This window comes from Triticum aestivum, chromosome 6B (genome assembly GCF_018294505.1).
Source record: "Triticum aestivum cultivar Chinese Spring chromosome 6B, IWGSC CS RefSeq v2.1, whole genome shotgun sequence".
Taxonomy (NCBI): Eukaryota; Viridiplantae; Streptophyta; class Magnoliopsida; order Poales; family Poaceae; genus Triticum; species Triticum aestivum.
In genome coordinates, this window is record NC_057810.1 from 597,465,795 (window position 1) to 597,484,760 (window position 18,966).

The window sequence follows — 18,966 nt, forward strand, 5'->3', positions numbered from 1 at the left end:
ATCAGGTTAAGTGAGGGTTGGCATGCTACCAGTAAAATATGTTGATTAAAAATAAACACATTGCAGATTCATCAGAATAATTCTAGCCAAATGGAAAAGCCATTTATCTAAACCAAGCATGATTAAGAACTAGGAAATATAGCAATTGTATATGTTTCTCATGTATTAAGTGTAGCCAAATTTGATTTGTTCCTCACATGCATAACAATACAAAATTGTAGCCACAACAATTGGACATTGCATTGCATAATTGAACCAAACAGTTAACTAAACACCACAATAAATGAACCAAACATTAACTGAGCATAAAATTGCACATATAACATACTCCTAATAGAAGATCAGACAGTTAACCAAACCAAGCATGCTTAACAACTTGGCAATATAGCAGTTGTATTTGTTTCTCATGTATTTAGTACAACCAAATTCAATTTATTTCTCACATGGTAGACAATAACAAAATGCTCACATAACAATTGAGCATCGCATTGCAGAATTGAACCAAACAGTTAACTAAAAACGACAACAAATGAACCAAACATTAACTGAGCACCACATTGCACAATATATAACATACTAGAAGATCATACAGTTAACCAAACCAAATATGTCTGACAACTTGGAAATACAACCAAATTCAGTTTATTTTGCACATGGAAGACAATACAAAATTGCACCCAGAAGAATTGAACATCACATTGCAGAATCGAACCAAACAGTTAACTGTTAACTGAACACGACAACAAATTAACCAAACAGTTAATAAGTGAGCACCACATTTCATGACATATAGAACATGTACAATAGAGGAACATATTGTATGGTAAAAGTAGACCATCATAAATAAGAGGTGCGCTATCATCATTGTAATCATCATAAATAGGAGGCACACTATCATCACTGTAATCATCATAAATAGGAGGCACGCTATCATCATAATAATTTTTCTTATCATAAGTAGAAGGAATCAAAGGATCATATTCATTATGCAAAGCATCCCCAAGCTTGGGACAAGCATTATTTTCAGCAAATAAATCTTCAAACATTTCATACTCATCAAACATAGCATCCCCAAGCTTGTGGTTTTGCATATCATCATAATCATTCTTATCAATAACATGAATGGCACCAATAGTATAGAAAACATTATTATCATATTCTTCCAAGCAAGTGCCAAAAAGATTTTCAAGATCATAAAAGACAACATTGTCTTCCCAAGCATAATCGTTACAACAAGTATTAGGCATCACAAAATCATACTCAATATCATCATCCTCCATCAACATATTTGATTCACTTTCATGAAGCACAATGGTGATAGGAGAAATATTACTTGGGAGAGTTACCTTTTTACCTCTACTTTTTCTTCTTTTCTTTTTCTTCTTCACCACCTCACGTGTGGGTTTAATCAATTTTTTCGAGCTTCTTGTTGAAGAGGTTGATTGAATAGGAAGCTCCTCCTCTTTACCCGATTCATCATAAGAAACACTAGGAGGGTATTGAGAAATATTTTCCCTTTCGTTAGTACTCTCTTCATATTCTATTTGTTTTCTTGTCTTTAGATAGTTGGCAATATAAGGATTCTCAATACAATTTATCGCACAACATTCAAATTGTTTATTGCTATTAAATAAATTGTTAAAAATTGTTTATTCCTATTAAATAAATGTAAGACATGCATTTAAAAAATGTACTATGCATTCAAAAAAGTGTTCAAAACATATATTTAAAAAATATACATCACATATTTTAATTTTTTCATTGTGTATCAAAAAAATGTTTCATGTGTGCTCTAAAAATGTACATTATGTACTGAGAAAAAGTAGGCATGCGTTGAAAAGAAGATAACAAATAAACAATGACAAAGAAGCAAAAAGAAAATCAACGGAAAGAAAACACAAGAAAACAAAAGTATAGCAAAGAAGGAAAGAGAAAACGACAAACCATTGAGAAAACAAGGAATGATGAAGTAAAATAAAAAAAAGAACAAAAAAGGTAAAAAAAACTCAAAGAAATAGAAAAAAACAAAGGAAACCAGGGAGCAACTAGTTAACGAGCGCTTCTTCGGGAGTCTAACAACGATCAGCGCCACTTGGCGCGCTCTCAGCCACCCGCCACGTGTCGCGCTCTGTGCGTTCCCTCGGGATTTTGTTTTTTCACATGCGTTTTTGGCTTTCTAAGGGTTTTTTTCGGGTTTCCAACGACCTTCCTTAACTTTTGGACGAAAGAACACCTTTTTTTTATCCGCGAGAGGCATGGTTTTGCTTTTCGTGAGAGGCTCATTTTTGCTTTCGCGAGAGGCACGACCATGACTCTTGAAAGCGGAAAAAAGAACACATCTTCTGTTTTTTTTCATCCGCCAGAGGCATGATTTTTCTTCCGCAAGAGGCACATTTTTACTTTCGCGAGAGGCACGACCATGACTCTCAGAAACGAAAAAAACGTGTTTTCTATTTTTTTTTTCTTTTGCTAGAGGCACGGTTTTGCTTCCGCGAGAGTCATGGTTTTGCTTCCGCGAGAGTCACGGTTTTGTTGCCACAAGAGGCATGGTTGTGCTTTCGCGAGAGGCACGGCCATGCCTTTTCGGAAACGAAAAAAACATGTTTTCTATTTTTTTCGCGAGAGGCACGGTTGTGATATCGCGAGAGGCACGGTCGTGCCTCTTTCGGAAAGAAAAAAAATTATGCTCCCGCTTCGATTTTTTCGTGAAGAAAGTTCGTCAAAATCTATCAACGTGGGATCTAGTTTTGAACATCTCGATGCGAGAAATCCGACGATGAGAACAGTTCAAGATTTGGATGCACGTTTTAAAAGTAAAATATTTCGAATAAACTGATCTATATAAAAAAAAGGAAAACTATCAGGTTGCGACAAGTGACAGACATGTAGCGCGCCACTTGTCACAACCTGAAAAGATGGGAGTGATCCTCGCGAGGAGTACTCCTCAATTAATTGATTTCGAGGAAACCGGAGTGAGCGAACCTACTGCTACAACCATGAGTGGCAGCAAGCAACTAGGAATTGATATATTGTCTCAAAAAAATAGGAGTTGATAGGCGACATATATCGTGAACCGGAGTGATCCTCGCGAGGAGTACTCCTCAATTAATTGATTTCGAGGAAACCGGAGTGAGCGAACCTACTGCTACAACCATGAGTGGCAGCAAGCAACTAGGAATTGATATATTGTCTCAAAAAAATAGGAGTTGATAGGCGACATATATCGTGAACCCCTGTTTGACGCGCTTTGCGTCAAATTGGCGGCCTGACACACAGACAGGCACCTGACTGGGCCGGCCCATTGAGTCCTACCGCGGGACGAAAAAGGAAATGTATGCGACCCAGGAATCGAACCTGAGACCAACTGCGTACTATCGAGCACTACAAGCCACTCGGGCTAACAAGTACTGATGCTAATTAAGCAGTACATCGTTTAAAGACCTAACAATAGATGTGAAACCGGAATGGTATATACTGTAGCAAACCGAAAGTAGCCATTGTAGCGAAACTGAATTAGTTACTAGGTTGAACAATTTTTAATCTATATTTTCAAAAAGTGCCAACATTTATTGAATTCCTGAAGAAAAACCGGCGACAGGAATTTTTTTCATATATAAAATAAAATTGAAAAAGAAGAAAAATGGAACGAAAATATTGTTTTCTGAAAAACATAAACATTTTTTCGAATTTGTGAACAAATTATGAAATTCTGAACAAATTTTGAAGCCGCGAACTTTTTTTGATTTTTTCAACAAAAATATTTGAAAAGTGGAAACATTTCATGATAATTGGAACAAAAATTTTAAACTGCCAACATTTTTTTCATTTATGAAGAAAAATATTAAAATGGAACATTTCATGAAATTCTGAACAATTAGAAATCATGAATATCTTTTAATATTCTTGAACATTTTCTGAAACGTGAACATTTTTCAAGTTCTGACCAAAATTTGTAATCATGAAATGAGAACATATTTTTTGAAACTCCAAACAAAATTCAAAAGCGCGAACATTTTTTGGAAAACAAAATTTGAATACGGGAACATTTCTTAAAATTCAGAACAAAATTTGAAAAGCCGAACATTTTTTAAATTCCCGAACAAAATTTCAAAATGCGAACAATTTTTTAAAAAGTGAACATTTTTCGAATATGTGAATTTTTCTTGAAATCAGAAACATTTTTTGAAACAACCGACCAAAAATTGAAAACACAAACAATTTTCTGAAACTCCGGAACAAAGTTTGAAAACACGAAGAAATTTTTGAAAATCGAACATTTCTTGAAAATATGAACATTTTCTGAAAAAGAGAACACTTTTGAAAAAGGAAAAAAATAAAGAAAATAATAAGCAAAAAAAAGAGCAGAAAAAAAAAGAAATGAAAATAAAAAATGGTTCAGGAACCTTCTAGAAGGTTTCCAAAACCAGGAAAACCCAGCTAGGAACATGAGAGAAGGATCCCAAAACCGGTATCGGTGCAACGTTAAAACTCCAAACGTTCGCTCGCTCGCTTCTGCGAAACAGCGAAATTCACCGCAGCGAGCGACGAATAGGATTTTTCACATATATCTGTCGCACCTTTTGCTAAAAAAAAAACTGTCGCGCCTGGTGATACGGCCTTGTCCTGATATCCATCAATCCATGGCCCCAAGGATTGTGTCAACGGGATAAAAAAAGGTTTTGCCATTTCTTAAAAAAAGGTTTTGCATGTAATGGGTTTGTTCTGTAAAGATGGGTAGAGGGCACAAGTATTGAAAGGAAAGTTTCACCTTTCTTCTTAAATAAAAGAGGAAAAAAAAGTATGTATTGAACTATGATTTGAATTCCTTTATCATTTCCATAGGAAAACAGTCTGAACTAAATTACCCCCAAAAATGTCCCCATTCCCCCCGCCAAAAATAGCCTAAATTCTCCCACAAACAAAAAGTGTATAGAACTGAGTAGTTGCGCTGTCACGTGTGTACGGAGAAGCCCGCCCAAAGCTTCTGATTTGGTGACCCAGCATGTTGACCCCTAGTACCACCGGCGACGGGCGGGCGGCGAGTTTCCGCCAGGCCATCAAACTAAAAAGAGGGAGATCTGCTAGATCATCCGCCAACAGCGACCGGATAGATGCCTTTGGACGCTCTCACTCCCACGCGCAACGTACGACACCTAGCTAGGCCCTAGACTCCGACCGACCCTCCGTTCGCTCGGGCTGGCGCGCAGGCGGCAGGAACAGGCGGGACGTATCGGACCCCGAGGCGGGCGGGCGGATCGAGGAGGTAGGCAGGCAGACGTGGACGGGTGGGAGGCCGAATCCCCAGGCGGGAGCGACTGGATAGAATGATGCATGCATGCGCGTGCCGCACCGCATAGTGTCGCCGGTCCGCCCATGCCGGAACTGCTCGTCAAATCCCGCCGATAAGAGTAACTTCAACGGACGGGACGGCGCATTTGTCCGTTTTATGTCCATTTAAATCGCTGTCCAATCGACGTCTGTTCTATTTTGCATTTGGGTTGGTAGTGTGTCCAACGCGCCGATCCATTTTCATGTCCGCACTCAATTTTTAAGAAAAGCCCGCGGCCATAAATCATGCCAGCGGCCATATCTTATGCCAGCATCATGCCAGCGTCGGCATACATTGTCGGCTTCAAAAAGTATCACCACACAGTTCATGTTGGCGCACTCGCCAGCGGCCGGCACACATGTCAGCACATAAAAGGGGTCAGTAGCGGAGCTTCAGTAGCAAACATAGACGGGCCAGTACCAAGGAAGACTCAGTATTTTTATTCTGATGGCTCAATTTACAGTTTGTCTCCACTGCATCTCCCTTTGGCTGGGCGGGCCACGGCCGTTTTTCCTAACACGTAGCTCCGCCAGTGAAAGGGGTGGGACTTGAGTTTGACCACGCCATCCCGGCCCGTGGTCATGCCAGCGCACAAGCCGACATACAAAAAAGAAGGCGCTCGCGGCCACGAGATCACTCGTCGGTGAACTTGAGCATGTCGACCTGCATTTTCTCGAACCGGCCACTTTCTTGGCGACACGGTGTTAAGATCCACCTTCATGATCTCCACCCCGGTCATCATGCTCGTGAGAGCCACTTCTTTGGCCTTGGTCGTGGCGTTGGCGGCCTCGATCTCGAGCATTTGGGCTTGCTTCTCCACCTCCAACTCAAGCATCTTGGCCTGCTTCTCCGTGTCCATCTCTAGCCTCCTTCTTTGGATCTCCATAAAGGCGTTCATTTGCTCCTCTTTGAAACGCCGGCGCTCCTCCTCTCTTGAGTTCTTCTTGTTCATCATGCCCTCCACGCTTGCGATCAAGGCATTCGATGCCGCATCCCGCTTGTCCTCCTTGGAGTTGGTCTTCCCCCGCGGCCGAGCCGGCTCGCCGTCCCCAACCTCCTACACGGCTTTCTTCCCACCGCGCGACTTGAGGGCGGCATATTGCGCCTTGAACTTCTCCTCTTCTTTGATGACCCTAAAGCAATGGGAGGGGCTGAAGCACTTGCCGTTGTGTTGGACCTTGAATGCCTCCAAAGCTTGAAATGCCTACAAATGTTTTCATGCAAGCATATTGGCACAAATGGTATGCAAATGAACACGCAAGCATGAACTTGATGACACAAAAGAAGGTGGTTTGCTACCATACCATGTATTGCATGCCGATGTCGCTCATGGGGCGGGCATTGATCCTCTCAAGAGTGGCATAAAACTTGTTACACGCTTGTTGGATCACTCTCCATCGCTTCGAAATGGACACCCACCCATGCGTGCTCACAATTTTGTAAGGAGGAAACTTCTTGCGCTCATGAAACTCCCGGTGGACACGAATCCAAAAGGTTGAATGCTTTTGTTCGGCGCCGGTCTTGGGGTCTTGTCCAATATCTCTCCAACACTCGCAAAGAAGCTTGTCCTCGACCGCCGTGTATGCCTTCGTGCGCTTGCTCTTGCGCTTCAGCTTCGGCCTGGCTGCTTGGTTGGCGATCTCATCCTTAAACAAAGGCTCCACTTCGATGTCACACTCGTCCTCTTCCTCTTGCCCCTAGTCGTTCGGAAACTTGTGGTCAAGTGGGAAGCCATCCAGGTCCATGCCGACCTGATCACGCATGAAGGCCGACTGATCGGGATCATAGCCAGCGCCCAGCATGAATGCCCCGCAGTCATCCTGGCTTTGTGTCTCTTCGGGATCGTAGCCAGCGGCCGGCGCACCGCCATCGAAGATGAGGTTCTGCATGTAGTCCTCGTCGCCGGTGGCCGGCATTTCGTCGAACAGGTTGCGGGCGTCCGGTAGCACGTCGGCCGGCATCTGCCGCACACGTTTCCTCGCACCTCCGGATGACGAGCCACCGGCTACCGGTGTGGCATTGAGGTCGATGGGCGCGGGCGTGGAAGGCACCACCACACTCATGTCGGGCCAGCACTCCCCGGAGAGGCAGGAGGCCTACGGGTACACATGGAAGCCGGGCATCGGGGTGCAAGCCGACGCGCGGGGCGAGTCGGGCAGCACCATCCGAGGGAACACGGACGAGTCGGTGATGGCCGCGGCGACCACGGCGGCGTTGACGAGGTCGTGCTAGCTAGGGTTTAACCCTAGCATATAGAGCGCCTCCCTAGTTGCCGCCGTGATGGCTTCATCCCTCGCATCTGCGGCATGCCTTCGGCCCTTCCTCTTGGCCAACTCCGCCGCCCGCTGTTCGGGCGTCAGCGCCTTCTTTGGCTTGGTCGCGGTGGCGGTCTTGCGCGGGGCACGAGTCTTGGCTTTGTCGGAGGGGGCGGTCTTCATGCCGGACGAGGCGAGAGACGCAAGGCCAGCGTCGAGGTCGAGGTCGTTGTCCATGGCGGGTGTGGGGCGGGAGCGCGCGTGGGCGGGAGGGTTTTGGGGAAAATGGGGGAAAATGATGGTGGCTGCCACCGACCGGCGGGCTCGGGGAGAGGAGTAGGCATGCGCGCGCGCGTTCGTCTTGTGTCCGCGCTGACAAAAATCCGGCTAAAAAATGGCCAGGAATGGGTCGCCCGCAGACGAAAAGCGGACGCGCGTCCGTTTGGGTCGGCGCATTGGGCCGCCTTTTGTGTCCCCGCCGACCCAAACGGACGACGGCGGACAAAATGGGTCGCCCCGTTGGAGTTGCTCTAAGAGCATCTACGCCCTAATCCTCCCCAAATGCTCGGACAGACGGCCTACTAATAAATGACCCGTCTGCGCCCAAATCCGCCCCAAATGCTCTGACAACGGCCTACTAATCAGTGACCGGTCACAAAAATACAATTTAGACGGGCTTCTCAAACGGCTCCCATATACACGGATTAACGGACACCCTTCATATCCAGCACAAATATGAGGCGGTTAAAGAGGTGTCCGGACGCGTCCGCCACAACGGATTGACGATGGGGTCCCACAGAAACACAATTCGAAACCTGGTGGTCCAAAGATCGTCTCCTCCATCAAACCGATGGCGCAGCGTGGCCCCTCTCCCCCTGGCGGGACATGTAGTGCCTAGCCCGGCTTTTTAAGTTAACCGTCGGCATTGGAACCCTATCCATCCACATTTCCCACCTCTCATCCGCCGCCACCGCTACTTTCCACTCGCCGTCTGCCACCACTAGTAGCCATGTGCCCACGCCGCCGGGTAATGACTACCCATATATATCTAACACCAGAGCGCCGGTTGCAGCTCCTTGAGAAAATTCGAGCAAGGCGTGAAGCCTGGATCACCGCGGGGCTACCTCCGTACGTGGTGGATTCGGAGGAGGACTTGAAGGAGAAGAAGGAGGAGGAGCCGGAGTCGGATATGGGGAACGCTGGGGACGCAGATTTGCAGGCCGAGCAGCAGGCGATCGTCAGTTCCCTCCAGTCGAAGCAGAGGCAGAGATCAACCGCCGCCGTCTGTAGGAGGAAAAGCCGGAGCACGTCGTGGTCTTCAATGAGATGCTCGCGTCTACGAATGAGGACGGGGAGCATTAGCCCTCCCACGCGACCATCTACCCGTCGCCCGGCACCGACATTGTGGACATCTTCATCGACGAAGCTTAGTAGGGTAGTTAGTACGTAGAATTTCTTTTGCTTGGTTTGTATAAAATCTGGGAGATGAAATGTGAGAGACTAGGATACAGAGGAGCAAATTTGAGACTTGATCGGTCACCGTCCGCTGACGCGATCGGTCGTGTCCGTGTGCGCTTGAGGTTGGATATTAGATGCTCTAAGAGCATCTACAACCGGGCACCCAACCCACCTTAAATGCCCGGACGGATGGCCCGTTCATTGAACGGTCACAAAATTTTGACCTAGACGGGCGCATCAAACGCCCGGGTTGACCGGCACCCCTCATATCTAGCTCCAATATGGGGCGGATATGGGGGCGCCCGGGTGCGTCCGCCATGTCGGACCCGGCCCATGCTGGCCCACCCGGCACCACATATATTCCTCCTCATCTGTTCGCCGGACCAATTCCTAGCCACTTCACTCCACTCTCCTCCGCCACCCAAGTTTCCATCCGGCAATCTTCGGTCGTCTCTGGCATGGCGCGTAGCGGATCTAAGTCGTTCACATTTAGATCCGTCTACCCCGAGCTCATCCCACACGGCCCCGTGGAGGAGATGGCCATCCGGCTTGCGCTCGCCACTCCCGAGGAATCGATCGCGTCCGCCCAAATGTCGCATGGATCCGGCGCTAGGTGTTCGTCGTTGCCTCATTGGAGGCGGTTCGGTCTGTTTGGCGTACAAACGCGGTGACAGACGCGCAACCCCTCTGTTGACGCGCCGATGCCATGGACGCATCATGGGCGTCGTCGACGCAAAGGACCAGACCCGGGATCCAAGGACCAGAGGGGAAACCCTTCATCTAGGGAGGAGGTCAAGGAAGAAGAAGAAGAAGGGGGCCTCTTTCCCCTTGCTTCCGGTGGCGCCGGAGCGCTGCCGGGGGCCATCATCATCACCGTGATCTTCACCAACACCCCCATCATCTTCACCAACATCTCCATCACCTTCCCCCTTCTATATTCAACGGTCCACTCTCCCGCATCCCGCTGTAGCCTCTACTTGAACATGGTGCTTTATGCTTCATATTATTTTCCAATGATGTGTTGCCATCCTATGATGTCTGAGTAGATTTTCGTTGTCCTATCGGTGATTGATGAATTGCTATGAGTGAGTTTCATGTTTTATTATTGGTGCTGTCCTATTGTGCCCTCCGTGTCGCGCAAGCGTGAGGTATTCCCGCAGTAGGGTGTTGCAATGCGTTCAAGATTCTCTTATAGTGGGTTGCATGAGTCACTGAAACACAAACCCGAGTAAGGGGATTGTTGTGTATGGGATAAAGGGGACTTTATGCTTTAATGCTATGGTTGGGTTTTACCTTAATGAATCTTTAGTAGTTGCGGATGCTTGCTAGAATTCCAATCATAAGTGCATATGATCCAAGTAGAGAAAGTATGTTAGCTTATGCCTCTCCCTCAAATAGAATTGCAATAGTGATTACCGGTCTAGTAACATAGTCAACTGCTTAGGGACAATTCCACAACTCCTACCACCACTTTTCCACACTCGCTATATTTACTTTATTGCATCTTTATTTAAACAGCCCCTACTTTTTATTTACGTGTTCTTTATTATCTTGCAAACCTATCCAACAACACCTATAAAGTACTACTAGTTTCATACTTGTTCTAGGTAAAGCAAACACTAAGCGTGCGTAGAGTTGTATCAGTGGCAGATAGGGCTTGAGAGAATATTTGTTCTACCTTTAGCTCCTCGTTGGGTTCGACACTCTTACTTATTGAAAGAGGCTACAACTATCCCATATACTTGCAGGTTATCAAGACCTTTTTCTGGCGCCGTTGCCGGGGAGTCATAGCGTGGGGTGAATATTCTCGTGTGTGCTTGTTTGCTTTATCACTAAGTAATTTTTATTTGCTGTTCTTAGTTGTTTTCTATCTTTAGTTATGGGTAGGAAACACAAAATACCAAAAAAAATAGTTGTACCTACTGCTCCAATGGTTGAAGAACCACTCAAAATCTATCACACTACTGAAGCTTTTTATTTGGATCATCTTCGATCCCTTTGTGCTCATGATGAAACCCCAACTAGCTTAGTTGAGGGCAAATCTTTAGATGAGCATCCTTGTTATGTGTGACACCGTATATCTGAAAAAGGGAAACTATTATGGGATCAAATTCAACGTTTGCAATGCTATGCTTGGAATTTATGTGAAATAAATGATGTTACTTGTTGTTATGAAAACCCTAAGAAACACCTTCCCTACCAATGTGAGTTGATTGATAATGGAATCGTATCTTTGTATGCTAAGGGTGTTTATAATTACTATGATGTTCAACAAATTGAAGAATTTGTTGCTTTTAAGGGTGCTTTTGAAATAGCTTCTTTGATTGAAAAGTATGATGCTACTCTTTACAAATCTGAAAGTTTTGCCATACTTGAATATTGTTATGATAATTATGCTTCTAATACCTATGTTAAACTATATATTGAGAAATTCTCCGCTGTCCAAGAAGAGACTAATATTTTGCAGGAAGCTATGGAAGAAGAAATTGATGAAACTGTGAGCTCATTGGATGAAAAAGATGATGAGGAGAGCGAAGAACAAAAGGAGGAAGAGCGGATTAGCTGCCCGTGCCCACCTTCTAATGAGAGTAACTCTTCAACTCATACATTGTTTAATTTCCCTTCATGATTACCGAAGGATGATTGCTATGATGATTACTATGATGATTGCACTACAAAAAAATACACTTCCGTGATGATACATGTTTGTCACAGTAGGTCGCATTTTCTGTCATGCATGTACATCCATGACAAATTTATGACAGAATTAAGATAGTCATACATGTGCTGTCAAAGAAGTGTTCCATGACATTACCAAAATTATCATCACGGAAGTGTCCACTTCCATGACGATAAATCGCGCGTCACAGAACTGCTTTCGTCAAGGGTGAATGACACGTGGCATCCACCATAACGGAACGCCGTTAAGCTATCGGGTCGGGTTTTGGATCCGATAACCCGTTAACAGCCCCGACTAATGGGAAATTTCCACGTGTAAAATTCTTATTGGCCGGACGAAACACGTGTCAGCTCGTTAGTGGGTCAGATAGGCGCCTATGATATGTCGACACGTGCCACGGCCCACCACCGGCCCATTTAGCTTACAAAGCCAGCCCATTTGACTTGGTCAAAAGTTAACGGGCTGGCCCATGAAAAACCTGTTAACGGTCTCTTCGCAAATAGCCCATTTTATGGCCCGTTAACTCACGACCCGTTAGGCACTAAAGGAAATCGGCCCAACAACGTCATGTGGGCCGTCGAATATAACACCAACCCATTTCACTTTCGGCCCATGTATGGCCCACGACGTCTTTCGGCCCATATGAGGCCTTCGTATCTTTAGGCCCTTTACAGGCCCACGGTGACTCTAGCCCATAATGAACAGTAATTTTCTTTGTACCCGTTAACGGCCCGTGATTTACATGGGCCGTTTCCAGCCCGTGTTAGCTTTCGGCCTATGGACGGCCCATATGTTCTTGGGCTCCTTTTCGGCCCTCGATTACTTCCGGCCCGTTACTGGCCTGCTCCCCAAATGGGCCAAATTCAGCCCATGGCAAGAGTCGGCCCGTTACTGGCCTGTTACCCTAATGGGCCAAATTCAGCCCATGGCAAGAGACGGCCCGTTTCTGGCCAGCCCATCCTATATTCTGGCCCATTAACGACCCGTTATGCCTGTGACAGAATTAAGATTTTGCAGTCCTATGGCCTGTTAACGACCCGTTACCGTGCTGGGCCGATACCAATTACGCCCGATTACGGCCCATGTAGACCCATTTATCCGACGGCTCGAGGCCCACCGATTACAGGCCCATTTATCAATGGCCCGAGGCCCACCGATTATAGGCCCATTTATCGACGGCGCGTAGGAGACCCATGGATCCTACAACCCGTATATGGCCCATGGGTAGTTGCGGCCACTAGCAAACCAGGGAAAAAGAAGACTAGGAAATAAATAAGGCTGAAACTAACGCTAGGCTATTAAGGCGATTGCACAGAATACATCCACTCGGCATCAAAGATCGCCACCAGTGCAAATATAGGGAACACCCTACACTATACAAAAATGGCTTTCTGTTTTCTTCAGCCGGTGGTTGCACGTTAAGAATAAATTTTGTATCGCACAAAACAAATTACAACTATATAACAAAAGGAAGGTTGGCATAAAACCTAACAGTCTAGCAGATAAATGCACCACCGAAAGTTCAGAAGCTCAGTTCATTTGACCTGACTGTTCTGTTTTCATGTTGTATTGTCCGGTGGAGCACCATAACCCTCGCCTTCATTTCCCCTAGGCTCCTGAACAACATAGCAAATGTCTGATAGTCTGGTTTCAAAACCATGCATATCTTGACGACATTGAGCAATGTTTCTCCTTGTTTCACAAAGGGCCTCTGTTAGGGAATGAACTTGTGTCTGGAGCGCAGATACAACATTGCTTTGAGCTTGCATATCTTGATCATGAGGCAGTTTGGACGATATTGCCTTAACAACCAACCCACTATTACGCAGGAACGTGCTTTTGGCACTGTTAGTGGACAGGTACTGACCCACTGCAGCAAGAGCTAACATTGCGGTTATAGTTGCCTCGCCACCTGGCGGTTCCACCATTTTTTCCATAGCTCGCTGAAAAGTTGAGGTTTTACATTAGTAATACCAGAACAGAAGATATTAAGGAGGCAGCAAAACCAAACAAAATAGCTTTGGTCTATATACAGAACTTATTCTGGTGAACCCATGTAAAATATTAGTTGTATTTTATTGCAAAGTACATAATAAAACCAGGTTCCAAACATATGACCATGTACCATTGCTAATGTATTGTCTATTTCTTCACATTGTATTGAGGGCTAAGGATAAAGAGACGAAGTTTATAATACGGTAAGCATAGTATGACATCATTCATATCACAAAACAACTGAGAACAGACAAACAGGCAATTGTAACGTTGTGTGGGCAAGTCCAGCACAGAACTAGATTACGGGTCAAGATCAAAGGAACATCACTCCTCCCTTTTAAACCTTGTAAGGTGCAATGATACGCTAAGACAATTGTGTATAAAATTGAAAAGAGTAATAGACATTGGCTGCAAACCATGCAGTTCAAGGCACAAGTTAGAGTAAGTAGTAGTTAAAAGGCATGAGGATTAAGGACTTACAACAGCGGCTTTGACTGGTGTAGTCATGCCCTTCTTCTTGCTGGTGTGACAGTCCTTGAAGATTTCCACAGCATTTGGTTCAGGTACTTTTTGGTCCTTGCGGGCTTTCCTCTGCATTTCAAACAAGTCAATATAGATCTGATAATATGGTACAGTGAAAAGAGTGAAACAACAGCTAATTACAAGAGCCTCGCAGTGTGCAGTATAGCTACGAGATACTGTCGTCTGTTGGAATTTCACTTTCGTACGGTTGGCCTTGTTCTTTGAACAATTCACCTACAAGAAGATAGATTTGTGTGGCACATGCGTTAATAGGACTTCAACATGTGATTTGATCACATATATATAATGTACCTGATACTTCGGATTAGACCAGTGTTTAACAAGGCCCCTCCAGTCTTCATCCGATATATTTTCCACTGGAGATGTTTGGGAAAGTTCACTGTTAGCCTTGCCTTCAAAGTGAGTTTTCCTCAAGTTATACCGATACTGTCGCAGAGCAGACTCGAAAACATGGGTGCAAGCTTGTCTGGTTGCATCATCTTGGCTATCCAACTTGAACCTCATCTGATGAAAATTATGGGAGTCTCATTATCAGCAACCTAGAAAGTATGGGACAGAGCAAGACGATATTACTAGTTTCCATACATAACCATACTTACAGATAAATGGTCGAGGAAGGTGTTGAACTGGGTTTCGTCTTTGTCATTCCTGTACTGAATCCATGTTGGGAGGATACGTACGTGACACCTAACAGCAACCGCTGCCTCTGATACTAACTTGGATGACTCTGTAGCATCACGTGGCCTTTTTAAACCTGCCTCAAAACCGATCTCCATTCTTCCTCCTCTAGATTTAGTTAACCTATCGAGCATTATCCCTGATGTTTGTTTCCTCTTGCGCCTAGGTGCTAGTCCAACAACGAACATAGGAAGTGTTAGTGTACATCAAACTGTGAGACTACATATAAAGAAGCTGCAACTGTAACTTGACTCCAGCAACTACCTTCTTGCTGTTGAAGCTCACAAGGTTCATCTGATATTGCCAACTCGTGTTGTGTCAAGAGTGCTTGGGAAGTAGTGTCAGGTGGCAAGGGAGCTTGGGAATGTGCTGCTAGCTCAGTTGACACACGAGTATGTCGTGCAGCTGGTAGTACTGTGGTAGGTGTTGCAAGAACTAGGGATGTCTCTGCTTGTTTAGTGGCAGCTCGTGTAGCATGGGATGCCGTGTTTGTAGAATTTTCCGCTGAACTTTCACCTTCTATTGCACCATCAGTACTAGCAGAATCTGCAGGATTCATCCGCTTCTCATTCCCTGCCATTCTGTGTTTCTTCCTCTTTCTCTGTGCCATGTTAAGTCAAGCCGACAAGAAAAATGAATAACAATTTAGTTCTTCAGAACAAATTGATGCGTGATGCAGATGAACTGAACTTTGATGTTAGAAAACCACATGATAGAAGGATGTAATATGTATGAAAAACAGGACGGAAGATATAACCAGAACTATGATGTGTAAACTAAGAAGAAGACATTTCACCAAATTAGAAGCAATGCAATGGAAGGTAGACACCATATGAAAGATGCTACAAATATCACTCTACCAAGTTAACAGTGTCTCAGCATAAATGGCGTTTAAACAAATGTGAAGCAGTACAAGAAATAAATCATATGCAAGATGCAAACAACATCACACTACCATGTTAGAGGTCTCTCATCATTAGTGCCATTGCATATTCACAGCATTGCATATTCACAACTTATGATGTGTAAACTAAGGAGAAGGCATTTCAACAAATTAGAAGCAATGAAAGCTAGACACCATATGAAAGATGCAACGAATATCACTCTACCAAGTTAAAACTGTCTCGTCATAAGTGCCATTTCAACAAATTACTAGTACAAACTAGAAAAGAATGTGAGATGTAACCTATATCACACTCCGAAGTCAAACGTGTCTTATGGTAAGTGATTGTTGCAGGTTACACAACAGTAGCAATTTGATGTAAGAACATGGTGTGATAGACAGATATTGTATGTTCTAGAAACAGGAACACGTGTCTTATTCAAGTATAATGTGTAAAGTAAGCAGATGGAATTCAACAAATTTAGAAGCAATACAAGCTATACATCACACATAACATGCAACCACATATAATAGTGCCAAGTTAGAGGGAGCACCAGTGATGCTGCACTAGGGGAGACGTGCTCATCATAAACACAGCTTTGTTGAGTGTCTATGCATGTGTTGTCTTGGAAATCATCTTGGGGGTGTGGAGGAGTAGAAACTGTAGAGGCCCTCCGTTTGGAAGGAGCACCTTTATCTGCTGCCTTGGTAACTTCCTTCCGCTTTATTGATTTTGAATTGTCAAGTAAAACCGACAAGAAAAAGCAATAAAATTCTCTCTTCAGAACTCATTCATGCATGATACTGACAACCACTACTTTTATGTAAGGCAAACACATGATACCAGGATGGAATATGTACGAAAAACAGGACGGCATGGCATGTTCACAACTATTTGTGTAAACTAAGCAGAAACCATTCCAGCAAATAAGAAGCAATGCAAGCTAGAAACCACATGAAAGATGCAACCAATATGTCTCTGCCAAGTTAAAAGCGTCCCATCATAAATGGAATTTCAACAAATTAGAAGCAGCACATGCTATAAATCATATGAAAGATGCAACTAATATCGCACTGCATATACTAAAGGTGTCTCGTCATATTGATTGATGCAGGATACAAAAAAATAGTTTTATGTAAGGACATGCTTAATAGACAGATGTACTATGTACTAAATACAGGAAGGCATGTCACATTAACAGGTATAATGTCACATTTACAGGAGTATAAGCTAAGCAGACTAGCACATGTAGTTTAACCAGATTGGGAGAATTACAATCTAGACACCATATGCAACATGCAACCACATATCACGCTACCAAGTTAAAGCAAGCACCTGCGATGCTAGTGTAGGGGAAATGCTATAATCAACTACAGAGCTACGTTCACTATCTTCAGCTAGCATTTCTGTTTCTTGAGAATCATGTCGGGAGGCTGATGCTGCATTCTTTAAATGAGGAGTAGTCCCCTTGCCTGCCTGCCTTGTCATAAGTGATTGATGAGGGATACACAAGAACATTAGTTTGATGTAAGAACATGGTTAATACACAGATGTACTAGTATGTACCAAAAATAGAAAGGCATGTCATATTCAAAGGTATAATGTGTAAACTAAGGAGATGCAATTTAACCAAATTGGAAGCAATACAAGCCAGACATCCGGCTGGAGTGGTGAATGTCGGTGTCAAAACCGGCGGATCTCGGGTAGGGGGTCCCGAACTGTGCGTCTAGGCGGATGGTAACAGGAGACAAGGGACACGGTGTTTTTACCCAGGTACGGGCCCTCTCGGTGGAGGTAAAACCCTACTCCTGCTTGATTAATATTGATGGTATGGGTATTACAAGAGTTGATCTACCACGAGATCAGAGAGGCTAAACCCTAGAAGCTAGCATATGGTATGATTGTTGTTCGTCCTATGGACTAAACATCTCCGGTTTATATAGACACCGGAGAGGGCTAGGGTTACACAGAGTCGGTTACAATGGGAGGAGATCTTCATATCGTATCGCCAAGCTTTCCTTCCACGCCAAGGAAAGTCCCATCCGGACACGGGACGAGGTCTTCAATCTTGTATCTTCATAGTCCGGGAGTCTGACCAAAGGTCATAGTCCGGCCATCCGGACACCCCCTAATCCAGGACTCCCTCAGTAGCCCCTGAACCAGTCTTCAATGACGACGAGTCCGGTGCGCAAGTTGTCTTCGGCATTGCAAGGCGGGTTCCTCCTCTGAATACTTCATAGAAGATGTTGAACACAAGGATAGTGTCCGGCTCTGCAAAAATAAGTTCCACATACCGCCGTAGAGAGAATAATTTCTACACAAATCTAATCTGATGACATATTCCGCAGCGTGACATCACGCCACGGCCAAGCCTTTATTCGAATCGTTTTACTGCTCCACCACAGCGTGTTTAGCGAGGCGGTTTCCTTGGCACGTCTCGTCAAAGCAGAGATCGTGTCCCCTTATTCCGGGATTCTCATCAATACGGGCGTGGGTAACCCAACTGTGCCTTTTGGTATGACTCTCAAATTGAAAGTGAGTCCCAAACGGTTACGGGGAGGGCTCTTGGTATTCAACTCCTTTACAAAGAGACCAAGGCTCGACTCCCTTTTCTTTCAATCCAATCGAATCCGCCCCTCACCTCGAGTTCCAACACTCAAGGCTTCTAGTTTTAGGCGCTTCTAACCGTCGACGATGTCCGGCTCCGACCCTCAAGGCCGGTGGGTGCCTTCCTCCATACGGAAGAAGACGTGCAAAAGCTGAGAGATGCCAGGTATCTAACCGACGAAATCTCGCATAAGCTGCCTGCTCAAGGGCAGGCCATCCCCTCTCCCCAGCCCGGTGAAAGCGTGGTGTTCACATATCACTTCATTCGGGGGCTAGGCCTCCCGATTGATCCCTTCGTGAGGGGGTTGATGTTCTATTACGGGCTGGAATTCCACAATTTAGCTCCGGAGTCCATCCTCCAAATTTCGTCATTCATTGTTGTGTGTGAGGCCTTCCTCCATATCACCCCTCACTTCGGATTGTGGCTTAGAACCTTCAAGGTGGAGCCGAAGATGATCGAAGGGTAGCACGCTGAGTGCGGAGGGGCTATCATAAGCAGGATAGCCGGCGCTCCATGGCCCGAGGGCACTTTTCAAG